Below are 25,433 nucleotides of genomic sequence, written 5' to 3' on the forward strand. Positions count from 1 at the left end.
ACCATGATGCAACTTGGCCTCAAACAATCATGATATTCCCAAATTCCCCCTAGTAAGGTGGAACTTTAGCGTTATTATCAGGATTGGATTGATAGCCAAGAGCTCAGCAAGCCAATTATGGGGAGATTGACAGAGGAGTTCCTTATGTTTAAGCACACTAGAAGCTTAGAGCCCTACCTAGACGTGAATAAGGTCCCACGTGATAGGACTCTGTATATTCAGTTTAGGTTCGGCACGCTGCCTGTTAATACCCTAATGGCAAGGTGGCATGCAGCTGAGAACACAACAGAGAGTTGCCCCTACTGTGGAGCTCCGGTTGAGTGTGTTGCTCATGTCTTGTTTGCTTGCCCTGCTTACAAGAAAGCAAGGATCAAATGGTTAAAACCAATATGCAGTGACCTGGGCACCCATGATCACCGGTTTGCTCTGCGTATTTTAAAATCCGACCCAAGTGTTTTATTCTCATGTGGAGTGGCCACGTTTTTAGGTCGAGCTTGGTAAGATATAGAATCAAAGCCCTACACGGTGTGCTCAGTTTAGGCAATTGTGACTCTAGCGGCAGTTGAAAAAGCTGTGTTACATAAAATGTGCTAAAACCACAGATTACATTGGGTTGCTCTATAATTTTTTAATACCGCTTATGATGGATATAGCACTAGCACTTTTTTTTACTGATTACTGTGATGGTCTATGCCCCTTTTATCTTTCCTTTCTATGTATTTATATTATAACTATTGAGTACCTTGGGTGGAAGGGACTCATAGAAAGCGACATGTACATATTCTTCTTAGACTAATGTTTTTAGTGAAACTTGTTTTATGCTTTGTATTTTAACATGCTGCTAATAATGTCATGCCAAGATATTTTTTAAACGAACTTTTGTAACTAAAGATCTTTTTTTATCACTGATCATATATTTTTTTATTGAATAAATGTCAAATAATGCTTTTATGATACATGTTGTCAAATAAAGATATTTGAACTGAACTGAACTATAAAAAAAACTGATCAATAACACGATGGACCCCCTGCTCCGGCTTCGCGCAAAGTGGGATTGTGATGTGGCGGGGCTGGAGGATGAGGAGTGGCTTGAAGCATTGGCATCTCCCCGGGAGGTGGCCATTTCCTCGAGGCTTCGGCTAGTGCAACTGAAGATACTTCACAGAATATACCTCACGGGTCCAACCTTGATAAGAATGAGATATGTTCCTGAGGCAGGGTGTGTTCGACAATGTGGCCAGGAGGGTACTTTTATACATACCCTATGGGAGTGTATGCTTATCCAACGATATTGGTCAGCAGTCGCGGGCTGAATGGGGAGAGTAATGGGACAAAGTATAGACTGTAACATCAAATTAAGTCTACAGAATATCTGGGGCCCGACTGATTTTTCCTCTAAAGAGCGCATTTGGGTGGCTCTGGGGCTGATGATTGCTAGAAGGAATATCGCTAAGAACTGGAAGGCACGAGACTCACCCACCCTGGATGAGTGGTGGAAAGATATGAATTGGTGTATGGTAACTGAGAAGCCTATATATGTATCGAGAGGCTGCCCCGCAAAGTGGACACAGATTTGGGAAGCGTGGAATGACTACAGGGGCAGAATTTGTGATCCTTCACCTGCTGGTAGATGTGACGATTTAGTAGAACTGCCTTTGCCCCATTGAAACTGTAACACAATGCTTGATTATGTATATTCAAACCTGTTGCCTTAGAGTATGACTTGAACATCACGTTTGCTCAGAAATGTATGCTGTTTTGACTGTTTGCTCTCGTTCATATAAAAAAAAAAGATCTTATTACCCCAACCAATTGCGTGGCCAAAAGCTTTACGAGAATTTTAACTCCCACATTCAGCAGTGATATAGGACCTTATGAGACACTGTCATCATGCGGTTTGTTCTCCTTGGGAATAACCACTATGCTCGCTAGCCTCTGGTCCAGAGGAATTTGGCCTACATTGCGACTTTCCAGAAACATATGCAGGAGAGGTGGGACAAAACGATCAGCTGTCAACTTGTAAAGTTCTATCGGAAGACCATTAGGGCCCAACGCCTTGCCCGATGCTAGATTACGGATAGATTGCCCTACCTCCTCCTCCATAAGGTCCTCAACCAGGGTCTCTGTGTCATTTCGGGAGCGTTCATACATTTAAATATCCGGGAGAAGTTCATGGGAATCATCGATCGTGGCCCCTTGTGTTTGGGAGTAGAGTTGTGTATAATAGTGTGCATTAAATAAACAAATTGGACAAGTCCTTGGTGGGTGTAAAGGTCATGGTTCGTGACCTGTACCAACGCAGAAGGAGCGAAAACAACTGTTTTTTGTTTTAAGAAGCCCCTCACCCACCTACCTAGTAGGTGGCATACTTCATCATCGGGGTCCAGCTGGACTACCGAGTGTAATCCAGCTGTGCTTCTACGCCTGAACTACAGCGGAGCGGGAGTTTTTTGTGAAGTGTACAGTGCTATGTGCAGTGAAATTATATGCTAAAAATGTCTCTAGGAAACTCCCTTGTGAAAGTTTTATTGTAAGGATCTTAGGACATGAGTAAAAATATTAACAAGATATGTTAAAGGTTTTTAGTTTGAACCGTTATATCTTGATTATTAAAAATGGGGATATAGGTCTACTAGTTTCAGCCTTCAAAAAATGTTCAAGAGGCTTTCGTCAGGACCATAAGTGCGTGACCCAAAATTGGGCACGTGTGTGAGTATCAACGCACGCCCTACAGTGCGTTGTGAGTGTGGTGGGATCTTGTTATTTACAGATCCTCTGCAGCGTATACCTGTGAAGGAGAAAAGCATAGTAAAACTTGTATTGTCACATTTAATTTGTTGGTATATCATGCATGTCTTACTTGTGGTGCGCTCCTATGTGCGTAGAGTGGTGGGGACTGGTATGTAGAGAGCATCATGCCTGTGACTTGGTAGTGGCATGCACGATGACTAATGGTACATGACCAAGCGTGGCTACAATGTGCCCCAATAGTTTCAGGTAGATAACACAACCACCCGACTATTATATCTGAGTGATGTGTTGTGTGGTTGTTAACTGTGAATACATTTCTTAAAATACTACTCAGGATACATTAACTTATGTTGCTCCGAGCGAAAATACGCGTTATGGCACCTCGTATGGTGTATTTTGAAAGGACAAACAAATACGTAAATGGTTATAGCGCATTAAGAACCCCTAGAAAACATATAACATGGAAAGACATACGGGACGTGTTAAATGAAAAACAATCAGACATAGGAATGGCCTCACTTTAGTTCAGTTAATTAACTGCATCATGGATCCGGTTAACAAAGGTACGCCCGGTATTGACCCTGAAAGAAATCAACAGAGTTCCCGGAAACAGTATTCGTGGGAAAACTTACGGGCTTTTTGAAAATGAAAAGGGTAGTCGAGAAACGACTTGTGTCTTTTCCGGGGGTGATGCCTTTAATTACTCACATATGTCTCCGAGCTGTAGAACCTCTAAACCTACGTTTTTGTCCGGATCCCGCCGTTGTGGGATGCGGAAGTAGTGGGTTATTCAAATAGGAGGTTTCAATAACGTGAAAACGTGAATGCATGTGTGAAAACTAGAGCGCTCACCTACGGCTTTGATGGCGAACAGCACATGCGCATTTCGGTGCCGTTAGTGAATCCTAATTTTTTGTAAATCTAATTTAAAAGGACAGTTGCAAATATAATTAAAAGGACAGTCACACTGTTATTTGAGGAACACTTTAAAAAAAAAAAAAACTTGTTACAGGTTTATAATGACCGGCATGGGGGTTAGTAATCTAAATGTGAGGAAACTCTTATATTAAGACAATGTAAATCTTTGAGCATTTGTAAAGTCTAATGTTAAATGAGTGTGGGCAGGGGACTGGCCATGATTACCGTCAAGTGTGTTAAAAATGAGGTTGTCTGGGGTTTCTACAGATAGTTGGGTGAGTTTCTTTTAGCCAGAGAAAACGGGAAAATTGTAGAATAAGCACCCACACCTGACTATTTTCGTTGTATGCTATTCCATGGTACATTATCGTTCAGCCCATTAATATGAGTTGAGAGTCTGTATACCCAGCGTTGTTCCTTTTCTAATAACAGATCTTGTATGTTTCTTGCTTCTGAGTCAAGTTGTTCAGTGACAACCCTGGTCATGTCATTGGTAGTATGTCCCTCAGTTAAGAAGTGATCTGTCAGTTTTGTACTGTTGCGTTTGCAACGGATATTCCTGCGGTGTTCACATATTCTGGTCTTTATTTTGCTACTTGTCATGCCTACGTATCTGAGTTGACAAGGGCATGTGATTAGATAGACCACGTTTTCGGAGTTGCAATTAGTATGTCTTCTGATGTGCCATGTTTTTCCTTGTTCCAGATGAAGGACTTTAGTTGTTTTTGTTAGGTGGCAGACACTGCAATTACCACATGGGTAATGACCTGTGACGTTTGGTAGACCCCAGGCGTTCAGCACTGTATTGTTTGTTGGGATCTGTTTTTTGGGGCGTGTAGAAACCAAACTGTCTCGTAAGTTTTGTGACCTTTTGTAGGAGAAAAGTGGTTTTTCCCATTGTAATGTGCCAGATGTAATGATTCTCCAATTATGCAAAAAAAAAGTGTATGAAGCATACCCAGATCAGTGGAGCCCTCTATTGACCAGCACCTAAGATGCTATCCCTTCTATATTTATGTGCCTATGTAGTTACTAGGGGTAAGTGTGCACACTGGATCGCACCCACTGATACAATGCAAGTCCAAACGGACCTAATAATTTCAAAACATAAGCACAGGTGCACCACACATTGAGAAAACGGGAAGGACAATAATATAATTCATTCCCCACGTCAAGATTATTCAAAAAAGTTCATTTTTATTCAAAAGGTTTATAATAGTTGTCTCATTTTAAAACACAAAATTGTGAGTACAGTCTGTTCTTGACAACACAGCCGACGCGTTTCGTCCTTGAAGCGGACTTCTTCAGGGCATGTAATAAGGTGCACAAATTATTCAATTCTATTCTGCATGGATAAACACAGTGCCAGACCAGAAATACCCGTGGCGAGATTCCCCGGTTTCTTATGTATGCTGAGATTATATTAGAGCGTAGTATTCTTATAAGATCACCATAAATTTTAATAGGATGACCAAGTCACATCATTTCAAGTGTTTTCAAGTATACTCTTGTTGTATGAAACGATAACAATCTTCACAGGCAGTATACGGCTGTGACGAGCTCCCGATGGACCTGAAAATAACGGCTGGTGGGCAGCAAGAAGGGTAGAAAGCAAGTCGGCTGTGTTGTCAAGAACAGACTGTACTCACAATTTTGTGTTTTAAAATGAGACAACTATTATAAACCTTTTGAATAAAAATGAACTTTTTTGAATAATCTTGACGTGGGGAATGAATTATATTATTGTCCTTCCCGTTTTCTCAATGTGTGGTGCACCTGTGCTTATGTTTTGATTCTCCAATTACTCTGGATTAGTTTGGCAACTTTGTTTGAGATAGCATTGTATGTAGTCACGCAGGTCAGAGGGGGTGTGGATTCTGTTTGTTCTCTGCTTTCCAGTAGGCTTTCCCGGTTCTGATTTCTAGCTCTTTTTTGGGCTTTCTTGATAATATGGTTAGGGTATCCTCTATTCTTCAACTTTGAGGAGAGGGAAACTGCTTGTGATTTGAAAACTGTTATTTCACTACAGTTGCGTCTCAATCTCAGATATTGGCCGTATGGTAAATTCTCCCACAGTGGTCGCGGGTGAAAACTTTCAAAGTGTAATAGGGAGTTTTTTGGCGTAGGTTTAAAAAGAGTTTTTGTACTAAGGCCCCCATTGAGTGCCTCTATGTCTAGATCCAAGAAAGTGATACTCTCTCTACTTATGGCATGGGTAAATTTTAGGTTGGGGTCCAGGGTGTTAATCCATTTCAAGAAATCATGTAGTTTATGTTCAGTGTTGGACCAGATTAGGAGGACATCATCTATGTATCTCTTATAGAATGTGATATAATTAATTGAAGGTGACTGGTGATTGAGGATATATTTTGCTTCAAAATTTGACAAATAGAGTCCGGCCACACTCGGCGCGAACGTGCTGCCCATTGAAGTACCGTATTGTTGTAGAAACAGAGTGCCTTCATATTCAAAAAAGTTGTCTTTAAGTGCTAATTCAGCACATTCTAGGACAAAAGATTTTGGGGTCTTGTAGTGCCATTCTGTGTTGTCCAGTGAAGAGCGTAGTACCTCCAAGGTGTCGTCTTGAGGTAAGCTGGTGTATAGGCTTTCTATGTCCTTGCTTACTAAGATAGATGTTGTGGGATCGAATTGAAGGTTATTTATGTGGTTTAACAGGTCTTTTGTGTCTTTCAAGTAAGCTGGTGTTGCTTGGACTAGAGGTTGCAGAAAGAAATCACAAAAGCGAGACAGTGGTTCAAGAAGTGAACCGATTCCAGAAACTATTGGTCTCCCAGGTGGTGGAATTTTGTTTTTATGAATCTTTGAGATTGTGTAGAAGTATGGTATCTTGCTACCCCCTGATGTCAGGAAGGATGCTTCCTGTTTGCTGATGTCTCCATTAGATTCTGCCTCATTTACCAGTATGTGTATTTTGGTCTTGAGGGTGAGGCTTGGATCATGTTCCAGCTTTCGGTAATTTTTTGTATCATCCAGAAGGCGCAGTCATTCAGTATGGTAGGCATTTTTGTTTTGTAAAACTATGCCCCCTCCCTTGTCTGCTGGTTTAATGATTATGGTCTCATTGTTCTTTAGTTCTTTTATGGTGGCAAGTAGTATTTTAAGAAATGTATTCACAGTTAACAACCACACAACACATCACTCGGATATAATAGTCGGGTGGTTGTGTTATCTACCTGAAACTATTGGGGCACATTGTAGCCACGCTTGGTCATGTACCATTAGTCATCGTGCATGCCACTGCCAACTCACAGGCATGATGCTCTCTACATACCAGTCCCCACCACTCTACGCACATAGGAGCGCACCACAAGTAAGACATGCATGATATACCAACAAATTAAATGTGACAATACAAGTTTTACTATGCTTTTCTCCTTCACAGGTATACGCTGCAGAGGATCTGTAAGTAACAAGATCCCACCACGCTCACAACGCACTGTAGGGCGTGCGTTGATACTCACACACGTGCCCAATTTTGGGTCACGCACTTATGGTCCTGACGAAAGCCTCTTGAGCATTTTTTGAAGGCTGAAACTAGTAGACCTATATCCCCATTTTTAATAATCAAGATATAACGGTTCAAACTAAAAACCTTTAACATATCTTGTTAATATTTTTACTCATGTCCTAGGACCCTTACAATAAAACTTTCACAAGGGAATTTCCTAGAGACATTTTTGGCATATAATTTCACTTCACATAGCACTGTACACTTCCCAAAAAACTCCCGCTCCGCTGCAGTTCAGGCGTAGAAGCACAGCTGGATTACACTCGGTAGTCCAGCTGGACCCCGATGATGAAGCATGCCACCTGCTAGGTAGGTGGGTGAGGGGTTTCTTAAAACAAAAAACAGTTGTTTTCGCTCCTTCTGCGTTGGTACAGGTCACGAACCATGACCTTTACACCCACCAAGGACTTGTCCAATTTGTTTATTTAATGATTACCCCGGGAATAGCTAATAATAATAAGATTAGGAAGTGTAGAGGAAAAAGCCCTACACGGGCACTGGAGGTGGATACGTCCTCCACTCAGAATTAGTTACCAAACATAAGGATCCACCTCAGGGAGGAAAACGAAAAACCTGGGTAGGGAATCTCTGCACCACCTTTTTACTACTACCAGCCCCCCCCCCCTTGACATATTAAAGTTTCTTTGTCTTAAGGGGCCAGGTCCTTTTTAATCTCACATTAACACTTACCCCAGACCCTCCCTTTGCATTACACATAGCACTTTATCGTCAGTGCTCCCGCGTAGTCGCAGGTCGTAGCACCCCCGTCCCGCAGCGGGGCGGGAAAACCCCTATGATGAAGCATGACACCATGGGTCATTCTTGGTGTGTGAGGGGTATTTAAACAACTCAGTGTGTGTCCAACCATTGTGGGACACGCACACTCATCTACCCCAGTTTTTTTAACCCAGGTTTTTTGTTTTCCTCCCTGAGGTGGATCTTTATGTTTGGTAACTACCCCGGGAATAGGACAAGCAGCCTTCCTACTTTTCCTCACTCTCTCTTTGTTTTGAAGTATAATAGTGTGCAAACATGTATGCTATGCCCTTTCTGTCTCTAATCAGTTTGCCACAATCAGCGCATAGTGTAAATGGCCCTGGTCATCTAAAACCTGCTGAGATTCCAATTTGCTGATGTCTTTATCAAATTGTGCCAACCGGGCCCGCTTTTCTTTTTTTATGGCTCGCTGTCATTGCTATGCTCTGACCCCTAATAATGATCTTGTGGGCTTCCCACAGCATCCGAGCGGATTCTGCTGAGCCCTCATTTTCCTGAAAGTAGTGCTCTGTGGCTTCTCAGATTGTCTCCTATGTACACCACCACCTCCTGGGGAGCTGTAAGTAGCGCACACTGGGGAGTGGTCAGAAATGCCTCTGGTGAGGTGCTGTGTCACACGAATACAGGGAAGGTCGTTAGGCAGGGTTAGTATGAAGTCAATTTGTGATAAGCGCTCATGGGTTCCCAAAATATGTGTGTATTGTTGCTCTGAGGGATGGAAAGTACGCCACATGTCCACTAGTCCAAACTCTGACATAAAGTAGGCCAGCAGGCAGCGTGTTGCCCTCTGGTGTCGAGGGGGCCATCGATTTGTAGCCTCACAAACAGTGTTGATAAAGTCTCCCCCCTAGTAACAGGCTACCATCAGTGAGCTGGAGAAGTGCACCCAAATCTGCTAAAGCTGCGTCATGAAGCTTGGGAGGGACATAAAGGGACGTTTTACTGAGGGTTCTGCCTTCCCATTGTTCTTTCAATGCAATTTATCTCCCACTTGGATCTGTCCAAGTCTGTTGCAAATCCCTCATGGGTAACTATTTTGTATCCCCATCTGTCTAGGGCTCAACAGGAGTTGCCCTGATGGTATGTTTCTTGCAACAAAACCACTTCAGGTGGATAGCATTTGAGATACTGAAAAAACATTTCTCGTTTAATTTTGTTTCCTAGACAATTGCCGTTCCAGGAGAGCATCCTGAAACTGGAAGCATCTATGTCAGCTGTCATGGAAGACTATTAGAGGGAAAGGCTGAGTGTACCTGCAGTGGGGACTTGCGCAGGGTGCCAAGCAGACAGGGACATTGCAGTGGGGACCATGACAATTGTCCTTGAGACAACAGGAATTAAGAGTTGGAATCTACACTGGGGATTCTATCTTTGGTGAAGCAAAGAGGGAATGGAAACAAGTTCCAGTAGTGCGGTCTGCTGCCTTGGCTATGAAGAGCTGTCACCATTAAACTGAAAACATGTACAAGTAAAAAACATGGTGCAATCTTAACACAGCCGCACAGGATTGCTCTGTAGGTTGTTCCAAGAAGACGCAGGCAGTGGAAAGGGACAACCAAAGGAGCAACTCCACTATCACCCCTCTCCCACCGGCAGGGCACCGATACTTGTGTGCCCAGGCTCCCCACTGGTCGCAGTCTCCATTAGGTTAAGACAGGCAGCAAAGAGCATGACCTTCCGACCAATGTCGGCAGGGCTCAAGATCCTCTCTTCAGCTGCGGGCAGGGCCACCCTCTAACACAGCCACTGGCAGCAGCAGCCAACAGGATGTAGGCCTCCCATTGAAATGGAAGGTAAAGGGGTCCCCTCACGCACGCCTCAGTACTCGTGCCCCAGGCTCTCTATCTCATCAGGCTTCTCGAGTGCAGCCACCTCTGCTCTCTACACCATACAGGAGATTTGCAGAGCAGGTCGACCCGGCAGGGGTGCTCTGTCCCCACTTTTTGGCGGGTGTTGCCGCAACAGGCTCGTATCTCACCGGGCCTCAGGAAGGGTAACCAACTGTCCGTAAATTTTACAGACCGTCCATAATTTGGATCTCAGGTCCATTGTCCATGATGATCCCTTTTACGACGCCTTTTGTCCGTAATTTTGGGGTTTGGGTAACAGCACTGTTCCCCTGCGAGAAGCCTCAACTCCCTGATGGGGCCGCCTCACACTCATCTTCTGAGCACAAGAGCAGCCCCACCCCCCGTTGTCAATCTTATTGCAGCTGATTGTCACATACAGAATGACAATGGGACAGTCTGGGCTGTTAAAGCATGTGGCGGCCTCCTCCTACCTTGGTCTAGGGCATGGCATTCTGTTTTAACAGTATATAAAGAAAAATGCTGCACCTCACCAGACAGAAGAAATGTACAGAATCCAGTTCATGAAAAGAAGCCGGCAAAATAATTTAAAAATAAGGGGTTAGAGTTCTTTCACAGTCTTATCATTTTAGAACTAAAATATTTTCCATATTACATACAACAAAACTATAGTTGCTGTTTATTTAATGCAACTTTGTACTTGATTTGGAATGGTTCACCAGTAATCTTCTTATGCAAAATGAAGCAAACAGTCGTAGTGATAGGTATTCCTTTTTATTTTATTTTCTGATCTTTTAATTTCATATATAAAACATCCAGCCAATGCGTTTCGTTCAACCAGATAACTTGAACTTCATCAGGGCTTTCCAAGTAACAATGGATTGTTGGAGCATTCCCAATACTTCGTAGGATATGTTCATAAGGTTCCTCCTTTGTGTATAGGAAGATAAATGATCAGTGAAACCTTTCTTTATTAATGATCCATACGAATGGCCACGGGTTTGATAGCCTGTCAGTTGTGCCACAAATATGCAGCAAGCTGTCCACACGCCAACTAGTTGGCTCCATGCCTACCAGTATGGGTGATGTGCATCCTACACCTTGTAGTCCCCATTGCCATATGTAACATTTTCTATACACTATTTTACACACATATAATTCATTGTCTCTGTATGTGTGTGTGATGTAAAGTGCTCTGGTACCCTACACTGGTATGAGAGGTGCTATAAAACAAATGAAATACACGTGAGGGAGAGGCACTGTTGGTGATAGTGTCATAATCTGTTGCACAGTAAAGTCATAATTTACTATGCTTTTGATATATAATGCATATATAATGACAAATGTGTTGTAGAATGCACCATGTTTTCCCAAATTTTCTTGGGGGTGCAAAAACAAAGGCTGTAAGCTGTCAGTTTGTTTGTAACACAGAACTTTTAAATATCTACAAATGAACTGTGCAAATGTTTCAAAACATATCAGCAGTTAGGAAACCACAAATGGACCACTTGTTTGTAATTCAGACGTGTGCTGGAAACAGAGTTTTAATAGGATCAATACAATCAAGACACTTTACTTGACGATGTTCAAATTATACATATTTGGTGAAACCACATTTCTACACGTTAGTAATTGTGCGCTATATAGTTTTATCAGTAAAACTGCATGTTGGCCTTTTGCTTCCATTCTGTAGAAAATGTTCTGTATGTTAAAGACAGTACCTCCTTCTGCCCTACAATTATGCCTTAACAGTGAATACAGTTTCTAGTGTGTTGCACACTTTTGTGCATCAGTGAGAATCTGCAGTTTACACCTCAAAGAAATGAAACAGCTCAAGCAGTGTACTATTTCCAATATATAGATAAGATAAGGAGGACTGATATATGGCTAGCCACTAGCCAGGTCATTATATAGTAATGTCAACTCCTATCTAACCGTTCTGGCCCACAATAATGCCATAAGCGGCAGCAGTCTGCAGCCAATAATAGCTCATGCAGGGTGGTTAATAACTCCCTTTTCCTGCTTCATGCTCTTACCCTCACACAAGACGTGTCCACTATGGGTCTTCTCCATCACTTAGCACTGTACCAGCTCCTAAACCAGTCATCACCAGCTGAACAGGAATGGAATGCTTGAAGGGAACTGACACATAAAGCTGGCCACTCAGAGGACTGCATGATAGTCCAGCACTGCAGGTCCAAATTAGCTACATCCTATGCTTGCCATTTTGCATCTCACAATGGAACCGATGTGTCTGTAAAACTTATGTTTTGTCCTGAAGTTTTGTCCTGAATTTTGACCTTCTGTCCAGAATGTTTGTCCTGAATTTTGACCCTTTGTCCTGAATTTTTACACTCACCGTCCTGAATTTGCACCCACGCCAGTTGGTCACCCTAGTCTCAGGAGCTCTTGCCACGGCGGCTGCCTCTGCACACGTTTCCCGGTGGCCCTGCAGCTTGCAGTGGGCTGGCACTGGTATCATTTAGCTCTGTCGGGTCACTGAGCAAAAGCTTGTGTTGCAACGGACCAGCTTGAGGAGCTCCACTCGCAACACCAAGCAGCCTCCCTCGCCACCCGTCCACACCCACCTTGCAGCCACTGGGCACCAGGTCACTCGAGGTCGCAGCGGATGCACATCTCTCAGGCCACACCCTCAAAGACAGTCAGCCTCCAGCCCTGTGGTGCTCCCACACGTCCCGGAAGTCAGGGGAGATCTACAGTTCACCCATTTCGCTGTGGTAACAGATATTCTATCAGATGGCAGGGGATTTAGGGTTTAGTCAATGGGAGCCACTGTAGTGGGCGGCCATGTTCATCGGTGGCTAGCCACGCCCCCGTAAATCACATTCTTAATCTCATTTCTTGCAGGCAGCGGAATTTTTGCTACTTTCTGTTTGATATGTTGTGCCCCTTCTTTCAAAATTATCTCATGGTAAAATCTTTTCAGCCCACCAAGTCCTGGCCTGAAGACTTTCTTGTAGTCCTGTAAAAGTGTACCTACATCATCCAGGAGGTTAAACACCTACTCCTTTCCAAACATTTATTAACACGCCGATTTTGGGCTCTGTCCATCCTGACAATGTTGACTCCCGGATCCTCCACATATTCTCTATTTATACTACTCCTTCCTTCATATTTCAGAGTTTCCTGAAATATACTTACCAGCAAGATTTTGTGGCAACCGTAAGCACTAGGTATGATGCTTCTGCACCTTCCTTATTTGATAAATCTTCATAGGTACTTTTCAAAATTATGTTATTTTATGGACAAATGTCAACAAGAACATCCAACTCTCCTCATTAAACTATAATGTGCATCTTGGCTGGCTTATATCATATTTTTTCCGTAAGATTTCCACAACTAGTATAAGGTCTTCCACATCTTCTTTGATGTCAAGCTGGTTGTCATCTTCATCTATATCTTATTCTTCTTTGTCAGTCTGAAAAAAATATTTTCCTGTATTCTTTACCCACCACAGGGCAATTTCTCAAAGTTGACACTGACTAATGGATCCACAACGATAGCATGAACCTCTTCCGTCTTCTTTGTTTTTACCACCCCACGTTTTTCTGTTTTTGATTTACCTCTGCTGCTTGTGTTTCTGACTTTTTTCAATATCCTTATCCCTTTAGCGTATCCTTCTGTGCTTTTTAGGTCTCGTCTGGTGCTGGAGCGCGCATGTGCTCCTCGCCTGCGAGAGCTATGGTTATGAAGTCAGTTTCAAGAAGGGGACTCGAAACCCCGCCCCTCATTTCCATTGGGTAGCGTCAGTGTTTATGGTAAACGCTGGCTTCCCATTGGAAAGGAGGGTTTTTTGTTGCTTCCCTTTGGTATTTTTGTCCGGCCCATCCGGACTGGATCGCCTGCATTACAGCTGTCGGGACGAAGTTTCTTATCAGAAGCTTCGTCACGCTGCCTTGCACGTGCCAGTCTGGCTCTCTGATAGGGCCGGACAAAAGAGGAGGCATGGCGCCGTGTGTTCACTTTAAAGTGAAAGCGCGATGCAAAAATAAACAGCGGATGCCTGGCGAGTGCTTGTTTGAAAGGTGCTTTCTTGCAAGCAAAATATTTTGAGAGCCTTGTGCGTATACTCGTCTATGTCAGTTTGAAATGAGATTTCACTGCTGCTGAAATGTTAAGAAGCGGATACTCAAGTTTTATTTCTTATTTCATCATCAGCTGGTGCCTATGAAAGTCAGTGACATATATTTAAAGATGGTCTTCGCATGAACCCAGCAACCGGTGGATTTTTCCATAGTTGTCTGTCTTCTATTTCTGCAGCTGAAGCTATGAACTTCTCACCATTGTGTTTGCATCTGCCTATCACCTAACAAGTCTATAGACTACAAAACCCATTAGGCCGCCTTCTCTCCAGCACCCGTCAAACTTATGGCAAAATCTACTCTATTGGTTTAGCGGCTCTTTCAATCAAATTCAGACCGGCAAAGAGTAGGCGGGGGTAAGGGCGGAAGTGAGGCTGGAGAGTACGGTGGGGCCTGAGAGGAGTATCCCGGCTCCCATCGGCGGTGAGTGTGGTTTGCGCAACAGATTTAACTGATCGCAGCGATCTTATAACTTTGTGTATCTCCACCCCTCCCCCCCCCTCGGTCAGCAACAAGTTTTGGTTGGGGTCAGAGATCTAGACCGAGTTAACGCCGGAGCTGTCTCCCATACCCGGTTTAGGCCACTCCCCATCCGTGGAGAAGCGCCCTGGGCTTGAGAGGTTTCGTGTCTCACCCTCCAGCGCCATGTTTGACTTCGCCCCCTCCCACAGCATCACTGATGCATTAAGAGACTTTTGGCCTCTTATCTAATACCTTTCTACGCCCCAGTGTCTCCCCCCGTATCTTCTCGGCTAAACGTCAGTTGATGCTTCCTCAGTTGCCTAGTTCCGTGCTTCTTTTTAACTGCCTCTTCCAACCTTATGTCCCAGTGACTACTTCTCTTTCCTAAGAACCTCTTTGTGATCCACCCATCAGAGAAGCTGCTCCTTTGACAGCTTCTCCCACGCAGCCTCCTTGGCTTTTCTCAAATTTTATTTGGTTTCATGAAAATCTTTAATCTGCTTATGACACCCAACCTGGACCACTGACCCGTAGTGTGACCCAGCCCCTGCGCTGCTGCTCTGCTACTCAAGCATCCCATCAACTAACTCAACTGTGTTTGACATTTGTTTTTCTCCTCTTTTGCACGTCTTTGGTGGAATGTTCCAGTAGTTATTTTTTTGTCCCACCCATCCATCAATATTAATTCCTCTTGAGCGTCTTATAAATATATCCACAGACTGATGCTCAGGTGCTTCATGTTCGCTGTTCGCTTTAGGAGCACAGTTCTTGGGAGACGGGATTTATCATGTGATCTTCCCCTCTTACCTGGAATAAGCTCCACAGGGAGCCTGACTAACCATTTTTTTTAGCTGCCATTTGACCCCATGGACGACTACCTTGCTGGTTGATTAAGAACAACGATATATACACGTCAGGTTAGAGAATAATTTGTGTGTCGGCTGCACTATTTTATTTAACCCTATGTAGCTGAGTTATCTTTTTAAAACTGACCCTGCCTACAATGTCTTCTATGTGTTTGTGATTTGGTTCAGCAATGTTTAAAAAAATAATAATATGGTTTCTTTTTGCTTTCTTCTGATATATGTCGATGCTTTAGTTACACTTTGTGGAAGGGTAACTTTGATAGTTGATATCGTTTATGTAGCCAGTTACGGGCATACTCTGAACAAGTCAACTTTTTTTCTCATGCATTTTTCATTTTGTATTGTCATGTTGCTACCTAAGTATTATTTAGCACTGTAGGCGCACCTTATCTAACCATGAAAGGACCCTTGCCCTAGCCCTCCGATGCCTTATCCGTTCGGTAAATTCCCATTTAAAGAGGAGGGGGGATAAACCACTGATTACAGACCTCTTAAAAGCAGCACAACATAAAAATCCGGCGGTGCGGGGGTTGAACAATGAAGCCAGTCGATGGCGAACTAGCCTGAACCAGAGCTGTGCCTGACACATTTCAGCTCATCGCTCTTGTGAAGCAGAGTCTGCCGGCTGCGGCAGTGCAACCACAACTCACCACCAGGCTGCAACACCGCACTATGTTTAACGCTCTATAAAATGAAGTGTATGTCTGGTGATTTTCAGATTTTTGTGACCCCGATTTCTCTCGAGGATTGAGGTTGGCGCTTTTCTACCCGAAACGTGCAATCGTTTCAACTACGATTTTAGTATATTATTGACATAGTAGTGAACTACAGTTCCTTCGTCACACGGTTTCTTGATGCGCCTCGTGATTTCCTGAACTGCTTTGCGTACGTGCCTCAACTCCTAGTATCCGTGCAAAGTTTTGATTTTTTAACTATGCTTCTGTCGTGCAAACGCCCTGCAGCCTGTTGCAACACCCTCCACAGTGTCTCAAAACAGGACAAGAAAAAAATTACAATATAGGTTTATGAACTAAAAGCGAATGCGCGAGTATGTTTCCTCATAAGTGTGTTACGGGGTGGGGGAAGTGCACTTCTTTGTTCCACTGTAACACACCGCTTGTTAGGTCTCGGCTGCGAAGGCTGCGCTTGCGCAGTCTCGCTCCGAGATTTAATGACTTGGAGAAGAGGGGCTTGAACCCGCCCCTCTTCTCCCCTGTTCTCCATTGGCTGGCCGCTTGAATGCTGGCCAGCCATTGGAGAAGAGGTCAGTCATTCCAAACAGGCCCCGTCCTTTTCGGATCGGGGGGCGTGTTTTTTGCAAGAAGTCTCAAGGAGGAGACAACAGCAAAACACGCCCCCGAATCCGAAAACGACGCTGCCTTTCTCCGAGGCATTTCTGCTCTGCCTCGGAGAAAGGCGGTGGTGTGTTTGTTAGCAGGATGTCTCCTACCGCTACACCTCTCGCACTGCCCCCTCACTGCCCCCTCGTATGTAGATTCCCCCTTGTTTCTATTTTCAGCACTGAACTAAAACATGTTTTCATGACATTTGTGAAATCTTCACAATCAAACGCTCCCGTAAGAGCGACATGAGCCATGGTGAAGTGCTTATCACTTTTTTGTCTGACTGGCACCACAGCTGTCTGCAAAATGTATTGTCAGCAATTCATTAAAATATACATTAAAAAGTATACCTCGTCTCGGGCTTGAGCTGGTCTGGGTTCCGAGGCAAGATGGCGGCTGCGTGACCACTGCGAGAGTCACTCCCTGACCGCTATGCTCTGAATGTTTGGTGAACCCTTAGCGAAATTCATCTCTGTGTGAAACGTGGCGGTGAAAAAGCCTAACCGGTGCCTGGATGAGCGCTCAGCAATGTTTTCAAGCGCTACTGCGACGAGCAGCGGAGGTCTTTGCTATCGGCGTGTAGCGACTCAGAAACCGGACATACATGCCGCCATTGAAGGCACTGCTTGCCGGGAACTTTCAGCTGAGACCTAGACCGAGCGGGATGGCTCCACGAAAACCCGTTGTGAAGGAGGGAGCGACCGGCACTAAGGTTCTTCTTGCTCTCAAGAAGCCGGCTGCACCAAAAGGATCAGACGCTAGGAGAGGGCGGAAAACATTGTCAGAACTACCAGTGGCGAGCAGCATCTCGCCGATGTTGCAGTAAGACCGAAGATGCAGACGGTGCCCGGGATGTTCTCCGGAAAGGGGGTAAGCGGTAGACAGGTTAAACCCTCGCTTAAGGACAAGATGGCAAATAAATCTCCAGTGTGAGAAGGAGATGTAGACAATATGAGAAAGGATATACCTAAAACTTCAGTGGAGATTGCAATACTTGAAACCCCCAATGCTCTCAATGCTCCCAATGTTCAACCGGGTGATGCTCATAATACCGGGTTAAACGAAAGGGGGCAGGAAGGAAGGACGCTCAGAGACAAAACACAGAGTGATAACAAGGAAATGGCAATATCTGCAGAGTTTAAAGATTACAGCATTGATTTACCCGAGGCAGGAGACAAAATCTTAGGTACACCGGATGGGAAAAACTTCTTTGCTTTAACTGATTAATCGGATCATACTAATGTCAGTGATCCTGATAATACAGAGCTTGATGCTTCTGGGGATGATTGCGACAGCCCCCCCACAACAACAGACACCCTGAAGAGAGCAGCTGATCGTACAAAGAGAAAGAGCGCTAAAGGTCTAGAGAATGGACGTTTTCACTCTGATACTAGCGAACACCTTCAATGGGATTATTCCGCCACCTTGTTGGATACAGGAGCTGATGAAGGAAACGCTAATGGATTTATGTGTAAAGATCTAACGGTTTCTGGTAATGAGATGGAGCTCGCTCCTTCCATGGGATTAATATATGCCACACTTAAATCAATGCAAGTAGAGGCTCGTCAAGAACATAAAAGAGCACAGCTTGCGAATAAAACAAGCATTTACAATGCAATGGTCTCGGCATTGGTAAAGTTAGAGCTATTGGCATTGCTCATGACATTATTTTTGTTTATGTTTTTGTTTTTAAAACATTTAAAGAAAAGGCATTGTCATGAGCAATGCCAATAGCTCTAACTTTACCAATGCCGAGACCATTGCATTGTAAATGCTTGTTTTTTTAGGTCTCGCTGAGCCCAGCGCATGCGCTGGCTCGGAGAGACATTTTGGAGGTGAGTTTTCAAAGTGCTGCTGGCTGGCCTAGCACTTGCGTTCACGCGCGAACCGCTAGCCTTCAGCAGCACTTTGAAAACTCGTGCTTTAGGGCGTCATCGCGATCACTTTCGCTTTCAGAGCGATCGCGATGACTTTCGCTTTTACAGCCGCGCGGCGTTACTTTTACTGCAGCGCGGCCAATGCTTTCGCTTTTCTCTCTCCTTTCCGTTGCTCTCCCTCTTGCTGTTTCTGCCCCTCTTCTGTTTGTCTTTCCTTGTTGTCTCTCCTTTTGCTCCCCCACTTCTGTTCCTCTGCCTTTCCCTCTACTCCACCCCAGTTTTTTTCTGTTGCAGTTTTTATGTGGCGCGACCTCAACTTGAACGTATTGGAGCGCTTTACCTAAGCACCGGTTTAATTACGGAAGGACACATTCATTTTTGGTAGGAAGGGGGAGATTAAGTGATTTGCCCAGAATCACAGGCTGATGAGCCGACACCGAGACTCAAATCTGTATGCCCAGTTCCAAAACCAGCTGTTCTGTCGTTACCCCACATCTTCGCTCACCTTATCTCTTCTTTCACCGCCCCACAGTCTGCTGTTTCCCTACCCTATGTAAATAAATTCCGAGACCTCGTCTCCACTGCTGTTCCTGTCTTTCCTGTTACTGTAGTTTCCCTGCTGTCCCATTCCTCCGCGACCGCCTAGCTCTGCTGTTTCTCACACCCTCCCTTTGCTGCTTCTCGACCCATCCTCTCTGTTGATTTGCCCTGTCCTGCTGTTGCTCTTCCTTTTGCGCCTGTCACCTGCTCTGTCTCTCCTCTGCTGTTACCCTTTAATGTTCAATATATCTTTCACTCTTCCTCCATCTGCTTCCCCCACACTTTTCTCTTTCTCTCTCCCTTCTGTTTATATCACTCTGCCCTAATGACTCTCCCTGCTGTTAATATTTATTGCTCCTATTAATGTTTCAGTCTCTTCCCTCCCCCAGAATTATCTGTCTGTTTTTGTCTTCGATTTCCTATAGTTGATTCTCACTCCCCCTCCTTGCTGTTTCTCTTTCCCATGCTGTTGTTATGTTCGCCCGGATGCTCTTTATCTTTCTTGCGTCATTCCTCCCCACCCCTCCTTTCAGTGGGCTTCCTAACTCCTCATTACTAACTATTTTCCACCCGCTCCTCTGTACAGCTAGCCCACCCATTGCTAAAGTCCATCTACCTCTCCCCACTGTCCACTCATCCCTCTTTGCTTTCCCCAGATTTCACTTCTATCTACCCATCTCTATATGCTGTCCACCTATTCTTCTCTGTTGTCCATTTACCACCTGTACAGTCAGCTCATGCATTTCTACTGTCCACCTATCCTAAACTATAGTCCACCCACCTCTCACTACTGTCCATCCATTCCTCTCTTCTGTCCGCAGACCACTCTACTTTCCACCCATATCTTCTGAAACATCCACCAGTTCCTCTCTGGCATCCACCCATACCACTCTACTGACACAAACTTATCTTCGAGTCTACCCATCTCTCTATGCTGTACACCTATTCTTCTATGGCAGCTACCCATACCATTTTACTTCCCCAAACCTCTCTTCTGTCTACCTAGCTCTCTATACTGTCCACATACTCCTCTCTATTGTCCACTCACCCTTCTGTATGGTCACCCATACACTGCTAAAGCCCACCCAGCAGATTCTACAGTAGACACATCACTCTCTGTTGTCTACCCACACATCTCTTCTCTCCTTTGAGGCCCCTACGTCTTTCTACCCTTTTGCTGCTTTTCTCGTTTGCTCCTCCAACCCTCTCCCCTTCGCCGCCCTTACTTAATTCTCTTCTGTTCTGCTTACCTCTCTTCGTCTCATTCGTACTTTGTGTCCTCCCTATTAGTTTCTTAACTTGTGTCTTTTATCTCTTATATTTTTTCATCCCACCCATCATTGGTTCTCACTTTACTCCATTCACAGTACCAATCTACTTTGTTGCATCGCTTCACTATGCATCATTCTACCCTCCTGCATTTTTTTCCTGTCTCTCTCCTGTCTTATCTCTTTCTGTCTGCCTCTACGCTCAATTGCCTCTCTTCTCTCTGCTCCTTGCATCTCTCCCATTATTTTTATGACTCCGTACCTTTCCTTTGCCTCCCTTCTTCTGGGCGTCCCTCTCTGTACACCGTTCTGTATCGCTTTCTACCCTTCTTTAAATTAAATCGCTCCCTGTTGACCTGTTTATTCATCCTCCCCAGTGCCTGTCTCCAGTGTCTACCCAGGTTCTCCCATTAATGCCCCCTCCCGAGCCTGTGAATCTCACCCTCTTCTGCTTCTCTTACTCACACTGCCGTTTCTCCTCCCTACCAGATGTTTGGCTTATTCTTTCATTTTCCTTACTCAAAGGTGATCTTATCCCCTGCTGTTTCTCTTACGCATCCCGATGCTTCATTTACTTTCTTATTTTCCATACTCTTTAAAGGGGATATTCCACCCACCGGTTTCTCATGCTCTCTCGCAGCTAGATGGTTTGCTTATTCTCTCATTTCTTTACTCAAAGGTGATTGTACCCCTACCTCCTGTTGTTTTGCTTAATATCTTTTAATACTTTGCCGCCTCTCGCTGCCCCCTCTACCAGTATCTTTGTAGTGCCTATATCTGCCTTTTCGTTGTTTTCGTGTCTGTCTTCACCATTTTCTGTACTTCTTCCTGGCTTTCTCCGCAAGGCTTTTCGTCTTCTATTTCGCTACCTTTCCCTTCGTGTTTTCGCTCACCTCTTCTCTGCCATCAGCCTACTAACGCTATCCCCTCATTCCCTCCACGTGTCCCTCTCCACCATTGGCTCTCACCCTCTCACTTGGCAGGGTTTTCACTTCACAGCTAACACACACAGCATTTGTTTCCTGCCCATGCACTCCCCCCTCCCTTCCCGTTCGCAGATGTATCTCATCCACGGGCTGAATTAGACTCAGAGACAGCTTTATTGTCCCTACATGTTTCAACAAAATGGGTCCTTCCCCTTTGGTCTCTGTGTTTTCACCCATGGGGCTCTTTGCTTTTTTCCCTGTTGTTTCTCTATTGTTGTTGTTTGCCCCGTCGTTGAAGCTTTGTCATTGCTTGCGTCGTCATTAACTGCCCCGATGTTGTTTGCCCCTTCCACCCCCCTCAGGCGATGGAACCTACAACTTAACATGCGCCTTCCTCCCACATTGTTTGCACTGAACCCCACATGCTCCTGCTTACACTTCCCAATCTCTAATGCCATTCCGCGTCCTTGCTTACTCTGCCCCACTCCTGCATATGTAGCTTGTTATAAGTTAAGTTAGGAAAGTGCTTGAGGTACCTTTTAAAGTTGTCTTTTTGCATTGTGTTCATAATGGCCAATGGAGACTGCACGGAGTTAGACATGAATGAAACGTTCCACAAAGTATTTAGAATCCATTTTGTATTATGCGCTCGCTATCCAACGAGTCTCAGCGGAACTCGCTTTCATAGTAAATGGTTGACATTGCATTATTTTGTTAATTTACTTTCTCCGATCTGTAGTTGCAGGCAGGGTTTTCACTTCACAGCTAACACACACAGCATTTGTTTCCTGCCCATGCACTCCCCCCTCCCTTCACGTTTGCAGATGTATCTCATCCACGGGCTGAATTAGACTCGGAGACAGCTTTATTTTCCCTACATTTTTCAACAAAATGGGTCCGTCCCCTTTGGTCTCTGTGTTTTCACCCATGATCTAATTTAAGAAACCTTTCTCACCACTCATTGATGGCACACACAGCGCTGTTGAGGGTTCATTAAATAACAAAAGGTGAAGGGGTTATTCAGTTCAGCGTCTGCATCCTGCATGCAAGAGCCCGAGTCCGGACAAAAAGGATACAAGAAAAAACAAGCATTGGCTTAGCCAATAGGTCTCGCCTTTGGGACCTTATACGTGTTTAGCCATGCAACAGTTGATGTTGTTGCACCAAGGATATTGTACTGCATAACTAAATACTTATAAGGTTCCAAAGGCGAGACCTATTGGTAAGGCCAATGCTTGTTTATTTTATTTGCTTAACAACTTTAGTCTGCCCTCCCCCACGCCTTTAGGAGAAGCAGCCAACCGTCAATGGAAAACGTGTGCAGACGGGAAGAGAGAGCTCTACTTTTTAATTTTTTTTATTTTTGTGTACCTGGCTCAAATATATATCTTTTTTCTTTTTTCCTTTTCTCTCTTCTGAAAGTAGCCAAAAAACAAGTGGGAATGACTGTCTAGCCGTAATGCAGATTTCTGATGCTTTCTTTTCAGTTGTACCTTTCTGCAGTGGCCACTGGCATTCCCCGTCTCTTCATCCCCCTCTGCTCCCTCCTAGGTAGCGGTGGGGGATTAACCCCTCCCCCATTGCACACTTGTTACTTTCCGATGCAAATTAAGGCGATCCAGGGGATATGTATTTAAACCAAACAACAGACCCACTGACACATTTCCACTCCATGTGTCCCAGGGAGGAGTTTCCCTAGCTTCAAATCCCGCCAAAAAGAGGATAGGTGGACGGAGTGAGGGAGCATCAAAAACAAAACAAACATTGAAAATGCAATAGGTTTCGCCTTTGATTAAGTTAAAGCCATTTGCTTTGCAAATGGTATTGTATAGCAAAGCAAATGGCTTTAACTTAATCAAAGGCGAGACCTATTGCATTTTCAATGCTTGTTAGAGTTATTGTCAGCTTTTCTAGGCTGGGGTCTCTCTAACACAGCAACCTTCCTTGTGCCTTAGCTGTTTCGCATGATCATTTGGTCACAAATTATTTCATGTGTGTCCTGAAAACAACACGTAGTGGCCCACATTCTCAAAGTTGCAGGTTATTCCTTCTCCATTGCTCTTGTCTGATATTGTTAATAACATTTGTGTCTTTCCAATATAATACTCATCTTCCTTCCGTCCCTAAGCAATTATTCAAAAGAACTTGTTTCATAGCTGCACTGTAGTTGTACAGTCAATTGCAACTAAAGTTTCTCAAAGCTCTTTATCCATTGAATTCACTTCTGAATGAGTGATTCTGGTACATCCAGCTGTGTTGCTAGTACTGCTACTGCATACATCACACTAACCATTGAAATATTTATGTTGTTCTGAAGGAAGTGTTAACTGGGAAGTCACAGTTTTCCTTTGCTGTAGCAAAAGGATTTGAAATTTGTTTTGACTAGCAATTGCTTATATTTTTTATGTAGTCCCACATTAGCAAAATAAGCAACTGCATGACATGTAGATACTAGTTGTACTATAGATCAATGATGTGCCCTTGTCCTTCAAGCAAAGGCATGCAGGCTGATTAAGTATTTCTATACACTTAAAATGTTTTTTTTAATGTTGTTTTGAAAAAAGAATGTATTCACAGTCTGAGATACATGCTTCAAAATAAAGCATGGGAAGAACAAATATGAGACCAGTCCTGCAGTCACAGTGCTTAGTGAGCCACAATACAAATATGTATGTGTGTTTTGCCCTCCGAGCACAAGTATGGTAAGAGTGCATGACAAAGTTGGTGATTTATCACACACAACAGGCCTAGAAACCCAAGATATAAGAGGGGTACAGGGGTGGAGACACCATATGCAAAGGCATGCCATGAGAATTCCTTGCACCACACACTTAGACGGTGCAGATGCAGACCTAACACTGCCACAGGGATGAGGGGACTTGTTTTTTCTGCTGATCATCACACTGTGATGAGGCCTACAGGAAAAGGCTGCTGACTTCAGAGGGACAGATGCATGTACATGGGCCAGGAGAGGGCCACTGTTGAGTGAGTCGTGCATCGTGCGCCAAGCCTGTACCACCTGGTTGCAGTGACCCCCTTATAAAAAGAAGAGGTCACCGTAGAAGTGACTGTGTGATAAGCATGCCAAAAACTTGTGTACGCCTTAGTGGCGACCCCGTATGCCAGGAAGGGCCACCATAGTGAAGGCAAATGCACCACCGGAGGCTACGGTGGTGTGCCTTTAAATGCCACGGCAACACCGTATGCTACCAATACTAACTTTGGCAAGAGCTTTGGTCGTTGCCCAGGAAAAGATAGCTGTTGTGACCAGCGGGTTGAGCTTGCACATCAAGATTTGCCCCCCAAGGACTGTGGAGGATGCCAAGTAAGACATCTCCCCATTGCTGGGCTCCATTCGGGAGCTGGAAAATCGAATCTCCCACCCCCACCCTCTGTGGGAAGACTGACTTACTGCGTCTTTGCAGACTGGGGGCATCTCCGAACACTGGGGAAAGCCGGCAGTGCCACTTTAGAGAGAGACTGCACCTGCTGGGTGCTACCGCATGTATCGCAAGTAGTTTACTTCTCCGAACAGGACCAGAACATGACCACAGTCAGGGAACATCCTGAAATGCTGAACGCTCCATGCAACAGGAGCGGGTAAGATTTGAATCGGGCCTGTTGGGCCTCAGGGGACTTGCTGCTGGAGGTGCTGCTGCACCATAGACACTTTTGACTAATTCTGAAAGAGTCAAAGGGGAACTTTTGAGTATTTCCTCTTAGTGATCAATCTCTTAGTGTGGCCACCGGTGAATGGGGAATATTCCCAACAACATTGCAAGGTAGAGGGTTGGACAGATAACAGTTGTGGTCATGACTGCGTTGTTGAGCCACGTTTAGTTTTGGCATACATGGTAACAGATGCTATTCGCAACTGGTTGATGAAGGCAGACTCGCCTGAAACAGTCGTTACTCACCTCCAAACGACAGTCCACTTGTTGACATTGCTGAGTCTTTCCATCAATGTGACAGTCACACCTGACTCCTTTACAACTGCTCTCCTTCATTGGAGCCATCTTATACATGGTGCTCATCCAGACCTTCCCTCTGCCTCAATGAGTCAACAACATTTGGGTTATGATCCTGATGTTGGGGTGGGTCTCAGGGAGAGCAGCTCTGAGGTTTCTTGGCTTCTTGCCCACTTGCATCCTTCTTTTGGACCCCACCTGGTGTCACAAGCGGGATGTCTAGTGGGATCGGAAGTCTCAGTGGGCTCAGCACCAAGGGAACCTTTCAAAACTCCATCCAGGTGTCACAGGAGACTG

Source organism: Triturus cristatus, chromosome 1_2 (genome assembly GCF_964204655.1).
Source record: "Triturus cristatus chromosome 1_2, aTriCri1.1, whole genome shotgun sequence".
Classification (NCBI taxonomy): domain Eukaryota; kingdom Metazoa; phylum Chordata; class Amphibia; order Caudata; family Salamandridae; genus Triturus; species Triturus cristatus.